This window comes from Staurois parvus, unplaced genomic scaffold, assembly GCF_062004578.1.
Source record: "Staurois parvus isolate SC_StPar_1 unplaced genomic scaffold, SC_StPar_1.0 ptg000147l, whole genome shotgun sequence".
Lineage (NCBI taxonomy): Eukaryota > Metazoa > Chordata > Amphibia > Anura > Ranidae > Staurois > Staurois parvus.
In genome coordinates, this window is record NW_028317943.1 from 11,424,924 (window position 1) to 11,438,445 (window position 13,522).

General features: G+C 43.7%; 1 protein-coding gene across 2 annotated transcripts in view; it reads right to left on the reverse strand.

Moving 5' to 3' along the window:
• TAFA2 (TAFA chemokine like family member 2) overlaps positions 1-13,522 on the reverse strand; it is a 327,141-nt gene that overhangs the window by 80,063 nt on the left and 233,556 nt on the right. For both annotated transcript variants that reach the window (XM_089674033.1, XM_089674034.1), the window contains exon 2: positions 9,870-9,924. The gene's annotated coding sequence lies outside the window, so the exon portion shown is untranslated. The remainder of the gene's footprint in view (positions 1-9,869; positions 9,925-13,522) is intronic.

Consider the following 13,522-nt stretch of genomic DNA (forward strand, 5'->3'; position numbering starts at 1 on the left):
TCTAGCATATAGGTTGCACCCCAATGAAAAGTCAGCCCAGTGCTCTAGAAACTCAAATCCTTCCCTCTTACACCAGGTCTTCAGCCATGCATTGAGTTTTCTATTCTCCCCCTGTCTTTCCTGAGTTGTGCATGGCACAGGTAATATTTCAGAGAATATCACCTTTGAGGTCCTTCCCTTTAACTTGCAGCCTAGTTCTTTAAATTGATTCTTAACCATCTCCTGCCCGCCATATAGTAGTATGACAGACGCAAGGCGGTTCTTTCATTCTGGGAGGACATCATATGACGTCCTCCCATTCTAACTGCGCATGTGCGGCTCCTGGAGCGCGCAGCATGGCGATCGGCGGTGCTCTGTGTCCCTCGGACACAGCGGATCACCGATCCATGGAAAGAGCTGAAGATGTTGGCTCGGTCATGTGATCAGCTGTGTCCAATCACAGCTGATCACATGTAAACAGGGAAATGCTGGTTATCGGCATTTCTCTCCTCATGAGCTGTCATGCTGACAGCTTGTGAGGAGTGGAGAGCAGGTAATCGGCATTCCTTGAAGGGGACATGTACACAGATCATCAGAGCACTGATGATCAGTGTGCCCTGATGATCTGTGTAGCCCCAGCAGCACCACCTGTCCGTGTCCATCAGTGCCAGCTCTCAGTGCTCATCCATTCCACCTGCCAGTGCCCATCAGTGCCACATCAGTGCCACATCAATGCCACATATCAGTGCCCATCTGAGCTGCCTTTCAGTGTCACCCATCAGTGCCAGTCAGTGCCACCTATCAATGCCAGTCAGTGCCACCTATCAGTGCTGCCAATCAGTGCCACCTATCAGTGCCAGTCAGTGCTGTCTATCAGTGCCGCCTAACAGTGCCAGTCAGCGCCACCTTACAGTGCCAGTCAGTGCTGCCTATCAGTTCCAGTTAGTGCCACCTATCAGTGCCGCCATATATGAGTGCTGCCTTTCAGTGCCCATCAGTGATGCCTGTCAATGCCCATCAGTGCCACCTACCAGCGCCTCCTCATCAGTGCCCATCAGTGCCACCTATCAGTGTCCTTCAGTGCAGCCTATCAGTGCCCATCAGTGCAGCCTCATTAGCGCACATCAGTGAAGGAGAAAAATCACTTATTTACAAAATTTTATAACAAAAACTAAGAACAAAACTTTTTTTTTTTCTAAATTTTCAGTGGTTTTTGGTTTGTTTAAGAAAAAATAAATAACCCAGAGGTGATTAAATACCCCCAAAATAAAGCTCTATCTGTCACAAAAAAATTATAAAAATGTCATATGGGTACAGTGTTGCATGACCGCGCAATTGTCATTCAAAGTGCAACAGCGCTGAAAGCTGGAAATTGGCCTGGGCAGGAAGGGGGTATAAGTGCCCTGTAGGCTAGCGGTTAAGGAGCCTCCACCTTCCATGTATTCTGTCATTGGTTCCAACATGAACCAAGACAGCTGAGTCATGCCCAGCCCCTCCCAGTAATTTATCAACCCGGTCCACCACATGCCGAACCCTGGCACCAGGGAGACAGCAAACCATTCGGTTGAGGCGATCTTGGCGACAAATTATTCTATCAGTCCTTCTGATCATAGAATCCCCTACTACCACCAGCTGTCTAGGCCTTCCTGCACTACCCTCACCATCCCTCCCAGATGATCTGCCCTCCCGGCTGTTAGGGATAGCAGTGACATCCAGGGCTGCCACCCCTGAGCTTGCCACCCCCACATCTTCACTCAACTTGGCAAATCTGTTTGGATGCTCAAACCCAGGACCGGCCTTCCTTTTCTGTGAACCCCTATCACTCCCTCTTGTTACAGTAACCCATCTTCCTACCTGATAATCCTGAATAGCCCGTCTGCCCTCATCAATCCCACATCAATCCCATTAGCTACCTGCTCAGACAGCAGAAGACCCCTTTCAAGGTTGATAGCTCTGCCCAGTGTTGCAGCTTTCCCCTCCAGACCTCTAACACAAGATTCCAGAAGGTCAAGCCCCTTACATCTGTCGTAGCAGTATCCATCCTGGAGCTGTTGCTCCATTGCTGCATACATGCGGCACACTGTGCACTGCACAAAACCCTCAATCCTGCTAGCACTCATATCCCAGTTACAATATTAACAGGAAAGATCAGTTGTCACTTACAGGTTAGTAGACTCCTGTTATAATCTCCTGTTTTCAACTCCGCTCAAAGGTCCAGCAAGCAAAATACAGGCAAGCTCAAAAATGAGCAAGCTCAGAGTGAGCTCTACAGCAAGTTATATAGGACCTGGACAAGGAAAGGTCACTACTGTATATAAACAAATTAGTCAGTGTCCAACCAAAATAAATAATGAGTCCTTCCAAAGTTCTCTGTATACCCTGATAAAGTCTTCTTTAAATCCACCAGTTCTTGGTGATCCTTAAAATCTCCAAAATTCCTCAGAGCAATACGTCTTCTTCTACCCTCAGTACCAGATTGACAGGTACTGTAAGCTTTAACTCAGAATGGATTTCTGTCCAGGTTACAGTACCAAACTCCAAAATCAGCGATGTAAGTACCCAAAATAAAAGTAAAGGTTCATCATGCAGAAGCTCTTTAAAATTGTACAAGACTTTAATAAAAGCACTTACATAATATGCAGAGTTAATGCAGCAGTGAAGATAGCCTTTGCAGAGTAAATGCAGCAGCAAAATTGGCCTTATAGCTTATTATTCTCAATGGGAAGTCCAGACCTCATCCAAAATGGCTGCTACGATACTTTCGGTAACATCTGACATCACTTCCTAGGACTAAGTCTGAACCGCACCTATATGACCACTCTAATAGCGGACAATAGGGTGAGACTTGGCATCCAATTTGCAAGTCACAGGGCATGCAAATCGCATGCCAAGTCACACCCCATGTGATCGGGGTGTTAAGCAGCTGAAAGAAAAACTCCAATAATTTAATGAAGTAGAAAACAGCTTGCTTAGTAACAAACCCTACAGGGCTAATCACTGCTAGAGGGATGCCGATACTTCAGCTTCCAACCATAGCCCTGAAGTCCCCAGGTGGTTAATGAACCAAACTTTGCCCTGCCAGAGAACAGGACATGATGAAAATGTTGTTAAGAAAAGCAACAAAAAGGTAGAAATCTACAATAATATTCTGCAATGTACACAAACCATCCAAGGGAACTGTTGACATCATAAAGACCTTCTCTCTTTTTTTTTTTAGAAACTGGAGACCACAAACAAATATTAAATGGATGTCCTATACTCCAACAGGCAATGCTGGCTACAGTAGTCATCCACAGGCAACTCCTCTACCTTCTCTAGGAATGCTGGTCTTTAGAGGGGGTTGGCATAATGGCCCAATAGTAAAGCAAACATGAGAAGCTACCAACAGGTAATGCCATGTGTGACCAGACTAAGTATGACTTTGTACACCTTTTATGCAGAGTCCTATCTGTAGAGGAGCTCAAGGTATGCACAGGGGCTGCAGGGAGCAAGGCACAACAATACTCAGCAATGCAGCATTCATTTGGATACAAAGCATTTTTACATTTAGCTCACCCAACCTCTTCCCGACTGTAAACACTGGCACTGCGCAGATGTACATGCCTACAAGAGACTCTGCTTACACTGCTGCCCACTTCACATGGACCCAGCGGACCCCAGACAAGGCTGTTAGCCATGATAAAAGCCACCCCGTGGACCAGCAGTGGGGCTCCCTGGATTATGGGTCATTTAGCCGGTACACCAGGGATCACATCCAGCTGAAACCCACATGCATGGACGGACAGCCAGCCCTTTAGACCGGCCATACAGAGGAGCACACCTAGGTCCTGCACATGGGAAGAAAAAAGAGGACCGCTGAGGCTGCAGGTGGGCTCAAATTTATGAGTTAGGTCCTGGAAGCATGGGGGGCATGGCCCTAACCCAGCTGGGGTGGGGCCCATACCCAGCTGTGCTGACATGGATCTGTCAGGGAATATGTTTTGTAATGCTGAAGATGATAATGATTAGAGATGAGCGAATCGAACCAGGCGAAGTGGAATTCGATTCGAATTTCAGGAATATTAGCCTACTTCGGGTGCGCGAATCGGATTTTTCCCGATCAGCCGGCAAAAGTGTCCCTGCAGAGAGCTCCGCTATTTCTGACAGTTCTCTGACAGTTCCTTCACATGTACAGCGGTTGAAACATTGTATCTATTTGTTTCCATTTAGGATACAGATGTTTTTATTCGGAAACAGATACAATGTTTCAACCGCTGTAAATGTGAAAGTCAGAGAACTGTCAGAAATAGAGGAACTCTGCAGATACACTTTTTGCCGGTTTGGAATTATTCTTATTTTCATCCTACTTCTTCTTCTTCTTCTTCTTCCTCTTCATCCTCATCCTCAGAAGAAGAAGAAGAGGATGAGGATGAAGAAGAAGAAGAAGTAGGATGAAAATAAGAAGAATTCCAAGCCGGCAAAAAGTGTATCTGCAGAGCTCCTCTAAGTGTATCTGCAGAATAGAGGAGCTCTGCAGATACACTTTTTGCCGGCTTGGAATTCTTCTTATTTTCATCCTACTTCTTCTTCTTCTTCCTCATCCTCATCCTCATCCTCTTCTTCTTCTTCTGAGGATGAGGATGAAGAAGAAGAAGAAGAAGTAGGATGAAAATAAGAAGAATTCCAAGCCGGCAAAAAGTGTATCTGCAGAGCTCCTCTATTCTGCAGATACACTTAGAGGAGCTCTGCAGATACACTTTTTGCCGGCTTGGAATTCTTCTTATTTTCATCCTACTTCTTCTTCTTCTTCTTCTTCTTCCTCTTCATCCTCATCCTCTTCTTCTTCTTCTGAGGATGAGGATGAAGAAGAAGAAGAAGAAGAAGTAGGATGAAAATAAGAAGAATTCCAAGCCGGCAAAAAGTGTATCTGCAGAGCTCCTCTAAGTGTATCTGCAGAATAGAGGAGCTCTGCAGATACACTTTTTGCCGGCTTGGAATTCTTCTTATTTTCATCCTACTTCTTCTTCTTCTTCCTCTTCATCCTCATCCTCTTCTTCTTCTTCTGAGGATGAGGATGAAGAAGAAGAAGAAGAAGAAGAAGAAGTAGGATGAAAATAAGAAGAATTCCAAGCCGGCAAAAAGTGTATCTGCAGAGCTCCTCTATTCTGCAGATACACTTAGAGGAGCTCTGCAGATACACTTTTTGCCGGCTTGGAATTCTTCTTATTTTCTATTTCAATGGTTTTTATTACATTTTTAAACAGTATAAACAGAGGCAGTAAAACACGCCCACGCAGGGGCTATCAATTGCACAGATAAACAAAATGCCAAATAAAAAAAAAGGGGAAAAACAATGCTCTAATGCCAACAGGGCAAAAGGTACGCCCACGCAGGGGCTATCAAAGGCACATAAGTTACAAAACATTAATGTAACTGATTATAACAACTAAATGCAGCTGTCCTAGTCACACCAAAAACAGAGAGAGAGAGAAAAAGGAAAAGAAAGAAAAAAAAAAAAAAAAAAAAAAAAAAAGGGGGGGGGGGCAAAGAGCAGGGATTCAAGAGCGCCAACACCGAACGCCATTACATCCCCAGACTAGCCGGGGAGAGTGAGGGAAGGGCATATTGCAACCACGGCTCCCATATTTTCAAAAATTTACGTTGGGAGTCATTGCGGATACTCGACATCTGTTCGTTGAGCATCATAGTGGTCATACGATCCCGCACCCCCTGAAGAGGGACAAACGGACTCCTCCAGGCCTGAGCAATTGTTCTAGTGGCGGATAAAAACAGATAGGAAGCCAACTTCTGCTGGTGAGCCAAGAGGCCCGGTATGGGGCAATGAAGCAAAGCATACCGAACATCCCGGCGTATGGAGAGATGGAACAAAGTGAAAAGGAGGCCAAATACACGAGACCAAAAACGAAACAGTCTCGGGCATGACCACCAGATATGCAATACATCACCACGATGACCACAACCCCGAAAACATCGATCACTACAGGCAGGGTTAGCCCGGGCCAACCGAGCCGGAACCCAGTACCAACAAAACAAAACCTTATAGGCTGCCTCCAGTGTGGTCGTATTAAATGAGCATTTAGCTATGAGTGACCAGGCCTTATTCCAGTCCTCCGGATCCACAGCCACTCCCAGGTCGCGCTCCCACTGAACAACATATGAAAGAGAAGTATGCGATGAGCGTCTGTTCAGAGCTGCATAAAGAAGGGATATAAGGCCCGGAGCGCCCGGACGCTGTTGGCAAAGCTGTTCAAAGGCAGATTTCTGGTACGGGAATGCAGAAGTACCCCGCAGCGAGAGCAGCCAGTGTCGCAATTGAAGATATCGAAAAAATTCCGCTGGGGGGATATTCCGGGATTCCCGAAGAGAGTTCCAGGTGGGAAAGGACCGAAAAATCAAAAAGTGTCGCACCTGCGAAAAACCATTAGTCACCCACCAAGAAAACGCCCCTGGGTGATCCAAACCCGGCGGGAAAAGAGGGTTGTTAATAATAGGTAGCAAAGGCAGAAAAGGTGACATCAGACCACCAGAATAACGTACCGAGTCCCAAACTTGTAGGCCATGAAGTAACATCGGACTCAGTGCCATAGGGCGCAGGGCAGGGGGAAGCCATAGAAGCGTCGACAGTGCGATAGGGGCACAATTAGGTAGTTCCAACAGGACCCAGAGGGGGACGTCGGAAGAGGCGTGCAACATAGACAGCGAGGCAATCTGGCTCGCTTGATAATACTTAGTCACATTAGGCACCCCAAGACCACCCTGAAGTCTATGGGCAAAAAGCGTACTTTTGGATACTCTGGGGTGCTTATAGATAAAACGCATTAACTTCGCCTGAAGCAACCTAAGAAAATGAGGGGGAACCCGCACCGGGAGTGTGCGAAAATAATACAACAATTTCGGCAAGATGGTCATTTTCACCGAATTAACCCGTCCTATCCAAGACAGGTGCGGAAATTGCCAAGAATGCATAAGAGAGGATAGAGAGCTAAGCAATGGATAATAATTTGCAGCAAACAAGGAGTCATAAGTGGGGGTCAAGCGAATGCCTAAGTATTCAAGAGAAGAGGAAGCCCATTTGTAAGGGAAGTGGGATTGTAGGCGCGAAATCAAATCCGAAGCCAAAGTAATATTGAGGGCTATAGTCTTATCCAAGTTGATACGGAGACCCGAAATCAAGGAGAAGCGCTCAAGAACCTGTTGCAAATTAGGAAGCGTCAGAATTCTTCTTATTTTCATCCTACTTCTTCTTCTTCTTCTTCTTCCTCTTCATCCTCATCCTCTTCTTCTTCTTCTGAGGATGAGGATGAAGAAGAAGAAGAAGAAGAAGTAGGATGAAAATAAGAAGAATTCCAAGCCGGCAAAAAGTGTATCTGCAGAGCTCCTCTATTCTGCAGATACACTTAGAGGAGCTCTGCAGATACACTTTTTGCCGGCTTGGAATTCTTCTTATTTTCATCCTCAGAAGAAGAAGAAGAGGATGAGGATGAAGAAGAAGAAGAAGAAGAAGAAGTAGGATGAAAATAAGAAGAATTCCAAGCCGGCAAAAAGTGTATCTGCAGAGCTCCGCTAAGTGTATCTGCAGAGCTCCGCTATTTCTGACAGTTCTGTGACATTCCCTCCATACAGCGGTTGAAACATTGTATCTATTTGTTTCCATTTATGGAAACAAATAGATACAATGTTTCAACCGCTGTATGGAGTGAATGTCACAGAACTGTCAGAAATAGCCTATTTCTGACAGTTCTGTGACATTCCCTCCATACAGCGGTTGAAACCGCTGTATGGAGTGAATGTCACAGAACTGTCAGAAATAGGCTATTTCTGACAGTTCTGTGACATTCCCTCCATACAGCGGTTGAAACTCCTTCTTCTCATCCTTCTCCTTCTCCTTCTTCTCATCCTTCTCCATCTTCTCATCCTTCTCCTTCTCCTTCTCATCCTTCTCCTTCTTCTCATCCTTCTCCTTCTTCTCATCCTTCTTCTCATCCTTCTCCTTCTTCTCATCCTTCTTCTCATCCTTCTCCTTCTTCTCATCCTTCTCCTTCTTCTCATCCTTCTTCTTCTTCTCATCCTTCTTCTTCTCATCCTTCTCCTTCTTCTCATCCTTCTCCTTCTTCTCATCCTTCTTCTCATCCTTCTCCTTCTTCTCATCCTTCTTCTCATCCTTCTCCTTCTTCTCATCCTTCTCCTTCTTCTCATCCTTCTCCTTCTCCTTCTTCTCATCCTTCTCCTTCTTCTCATCCTTCTCCTTCTTCTCATCCTTCTCCTTCTCCTTCTTCTCATCCTTCTCCTTCTCCTTCTTCTCATCCTTCTCCTTCTCCTTCTTCTCATCCTTCTCCTTCTTCTCATCCTTCTCCTTCTTCTCATCCTTCTCCTTCTCCTTCTTCTCATCCTTCTCCTTCTCCATCTTCTCATCCTTCTCCTTCTCCTTCTTCTCATCCTTCTCCTTCTCCTTCTTCTCATCCTTCTCCTTCTTCTCATCCTTCTCCTTCTCCTTCTTCTCATCCTTCTCCTTCTTCTCATCCTTCTCCTTCTTCTCATCCTTCTCCTTCTCCTTGTCCTTCCTCATCTCCAAGGGCATTTAAATTAAAGGTACAGTGTTCTGCACTAATTTAAAGGCTCTCTGAAGCCTAGAAACCCTTTTAATAAGTTAAATTCGTAGCGAATTAATTCGCATCGAATCGAATTTCTTCCTCAAATTCGGCGAATCAGCCGAATCGAATTTTTGAATAATTCGCTCATCTCTAATAATGATCATAATGACTAATTATTTGCATTTTGAGCACTTGGTGTTTCTAATAAGGTATATTAATGGACACGCCATAAAGTGAACCTGTCAGTTCAACATTTGCATTGCATTGCTGTGCACTTGTAAACTTCTCTATAGAGCTCCAGAGAAAGCCCTAAACATGACTTGCCCCCACACTAATAACAACATCACTTCAAAGTCGTACCGCAGACATTTAATTCATTTTTCCATCAATGCATTGCTCACTACAACAACTTGTAGGTGCATGTATTGTGGGGCACTGTGTAAAGATTGCCTGAGATCTGACTTGAGTCTTAAGTTAGTTGGGTTGATTAATTTAAATCAAATGGGCCATTCACATGGATAGGGAAATTTCACTTTCAAGAGAATTTTTCCTTAGCTTAGTGAATGCGAGGAAATTCACTTTGCGGAGATACCCAATTCCATTTGAGAAAAATAAAAAAGTGTTTTTGCGTGCACATGATTGGATGATGGCTGGCAGCAAAGTTTCACCTCATTCAGTAAGCTGAGGGAAAATTCCCTTGCAAAATAATCGTCCTATTTGCCTTAAGTAAATCCAAGTAATCTGGAATGGAATATTCACTAGCAAAAAGTATAGTGTATAGAGGAATTCCATGGGGCACATATACAGCCTGCGTTAAAAACATTTTTTCCATCTGTTTCAACATATGAATACATTTCTCTATAGACTTACAGTATATTCCGCTAAAAACAAACAGACATCCCTTTTTTGAAAATTCAGCATGAATCTAATAGTGTGTTTCAATACATACCTCTGAGAGTGTCAATCTCTCAAGTGCGTAAAACCATTATTGAATACAGGAATGGATTCACAAAACTTTGCTATAATGCTATTGTATTAATTGGATTTAACTCATGATTTTCATGCTGGATTTCCATTAAAGGATTGTGTTTATATTTGTAAAATAAGTTCTCATTGCTTGGTTTCTTGATGAAAAATACATGGATGATGATGTTAAGAATACCCTAACAAGGGTTAATATACAGATATGAAGTAGGTCATTGGGGTGAAGCCCACTAAGCAAAGACTAAGGACATTCCACATATTATCATGCGTGACTATAATTATGTTTTACAAAATGTAACATGCTCACAAACTTACCTCCTTCATTCAAAATCCAGATTCCCCCCAGGCACACAGGAAATGCTTTAAACATCTGGAAAACAAATGATAAATTTATTGTTAGGAGGTAAAGCACACAAGGGTAAGGTTACTTGCTAATATATTTATTGTTTACAGTTTTACTATTGTCAGTAATATCCAGCACTAATTTGAACTCTTTTGCTCCTTCTTCCAACTATCATGTTCTCCCAGTGGCTGCGTGGGTTTCCTCCGGGTACTCCAGTTTCCTGCCACATTCCAAATACATACCAGTAGGTTAATTGGCTCCTGTCAAATCTGGCTGTAGTACGTGTATGTACGAATGAGGGCCGGGACTGATGGGAATGTACAATATACACAGTATATATTACTGTAGTAAATAAAATACATAATAAATACAAGAAGCCAGCTGTGCGGATGGTAACTTATAACATAAAAATAATAGTGCATAACTTAACCACTTGCCTACTGGGCACTTTTACCCCTGTCCTGCTCAGGCCAGTTTTCAGCTTTCAGTGCTGTCCCACTTTGAATGACAACACTGTACCCATATTAAATTTTTATCATTTTTTCACATAAATAGAACTTTCTTTTGGTGGTAATTAATCACCACTGGGTGTTTTATTTTTTGTTAAACAAACAAAATAAGAGTCAATTTTGAAAAAAAAAATAAAGTTTTTCTTTGTTTCTTTTGATTGTTTTATGTGCTTTGATGAGGCTGCACTGATAGGCAGCACTGATGGGCACTGATAGGCTACACTGATGAGATGGCACTGGTGGGCACTGATGAGGAGGCACTGATGAGGCTGCACTGATAAGCTACACTGATGGGCACTGATAGGTGGCAATGATGAGTACTAATAGGCAACACTGAAGGACACTGACTGATGGCATTAACTGGTTGCACTGACTGGTGACACAGATGAGCACAGATTGGCAGCACTTCTGGGCACAGATTGGCAGCACTGCTGGGCACATTTGGGGCTGCACTAATAATCAGGGCACTGATAATTAGTGCCCTGACTATCAGTGTGAATGTCTCCTTTCACAGTTGCCGGTTATTGGCAGTACTTTCTTACACTGTGACAGCATGAGGAAAGTACTGCTGATAACAGGCAAGTGTATTTATATGTTGATCAGCTGTGATTGGACACAGCTGATCACCTGGTAAAAGGCCACTGTAATTTACCCTTTATCGTGTCATGTGATCAGCTGTGTCCAAAGGAGACAGCGATCACAGAGAGAACTGGGTGCACGGCCTCCCGGAACTGGATGACCATGCTGTAGCTGTCATTCGGCTATAGCGCGGACAAGTAGTGGTTAAAGTGGTTGTAAACCCTCACCTCACATATATTCAGTGAAGTGAATAGCCTCAGATGCTACACAGAGATTAAACAAATACATAAGTTAGACCTGTTTATCTGCAGTCGTCTCTCTTCTACATCCCTTCAAAAGTGCTGAATTTGATAAAAATCCTTCTGCATCTGTCAGTAGCACAGAGGAGGGTGCAGGGAGCTGCAGTTAGAGCTCTTGTACAGTATGTGAGAGCTGATTGGAGGAAAGGGACACATCCCCCTTCACACACAGCACAGGAACAAAGGAAAGATGCAGAGTTATATTGTGAGAAGTAGACAAGCTTTGTGCTGAGCTCTCCTCCCTGTCACCGTTTTATCTCAACGTGATAACAGAGGAACGAAGCACCAGAGAGAAATGACACTCAGAGCTTTGGAGAGAGACAAGTAAACACTACGGATATACAGAGGTTAGACAAAAAATGGAAACATTACATGATTTGCAGGTGTGAAAGTCATCACATGTTTTGTGTTGAAAGCGGAAGTGATGTAACATTCTTTTGCTTCCACTGTGTGATGAGACACCTAGCTAACAGGTGGGAAGCCTCACTTTCATCATTCACTGCAAGCGCTGCTAGTAATATGAAGTCATGCCAGAGCTTACTGAGCTTCAAAGAGGGAAAATTGTTGGTACCCACTTGGCTGGTGCCTCTGTGACTGAAGTTTCCAATTTATTTATTTTGTGAGGTACAGTATCAAAGCTTATGTCGGCATATACAGTTTCCAGGAAAACATCTGATAAGCATAAGTGCAGTCGACATGGTGAACTGACAGGAAGAGGCTAAAAGGAAATTTTGCAGAATTGTGACCTAGAATATGAAAACAACTACTGCAAAAGTGACTGCAGAACTCAATTTCAGTCCCGTGAGATCCTTACAGTACCATCTTTTACTCTTGCTGTTGGACTAGGAGAGAGACCATGGCAAGTACTGCTTCTATCAATCACAGCTAGTGATCCAATTAGGAGAAGGTGTGGGGTGGAGCTGAGCCCCGCTCTGTGTGAATGGTCAATGTCCATTCACAGGAATGTGACTCGGGAGCAAGCTTACTTGAGGCTTGCTATTGGGGGCACTCAGCAGGAGGGAGGAGCCAAGATCACTGGTGGAGGGGCAAAAATAAAATGATCAGGGCTGCTCTGTGCAAAACCATTGTACAAAGCAGATATGTAAAACATGTTTATTTGTGTTGTTTTTGTTTGTTTTTTTCATTACAACTTTTAGAATCACTTTAATTTTACTGCTGATAGCAGCAATGAGAAGTTTGTTTCTGGGAACTGGGATTCTTCTGGGTACTTAACAGTCTCAGTTGCAGGGGGGGTCTTTTTAGTAGTTGGTTTATCTGTAGGGGTTGTGTGCTGCCTCAGCTGGCACTTAGTGCACCAACTGCAAATGTAGCTCCTACCTGTCCAATAAAACCAGCGTTGCATGGAGTGAGAACCACTGTGCTACTACACATAAATGAGGGATTTTGAATTAAACTAGGAATTAGCTTACATTTACAAGCTTCTTGTGATCCTAACGTACAAGTGTGTTTTGGTTTTCAAGCATTTTTGCATTAAAGCATAGATGGGCCCTGTTTTAAAGGGAAACAGTTGTGAAATAAATGCCTATTTTATCATTGAAAAATGCAATCTGCTTGTATTGTGATGACGAAACTCCAGCTTTGGATACAGCATATGTGTTCAGGGTGAATTACTTTCTATATACAGTAATGACATGACAGCCAGGTAACTAGAGTTTTCAAAATGGAAGTAGAATTGGCAGCATATATTTCATGAAATGTTGCCTGTGTCTTGCTATGGTACTTTGTAAGTGTCTAACCCAGAACCATCATGGAGAAAATCCACGATGTCAGAAATCCTGATCTTCATACTTGTTTTAGTAGCGCAGAAATTATAAAAGCCACAGGGTCACAGTCGGGTGACAGTATCAGAAGGAAAGGTTAGCATTGGCAGTTAAATCAAGCCCAACCTTTTTATTTTTGTATACAGTGGGTAGGGGTTAAACATTCTGTCTGAGAAACTCAGAAGACACCCAGTTTTAAAAGTCCTTTCCCAACAGCTCACGCAAGTCTCCAAATTTCTAGGAAATGCTCTGCATCTGCCAGAGACTTTGGAGACCGTATATGTAGTCTCCACTAGAAAGGAGGTGATGTCACCAGAGAGAAGAGGAAATGGGTGAAGCATATCTCTTCAAAAGCAGGCAAGGGGGTGCCGTAAGCCGTGACTAGTGACAAGGGATTTGCAGTGACAGGGGGTGACAGTGATAGGGAACTGTGCAGCAAAAGGAAGGTGTGCAATGA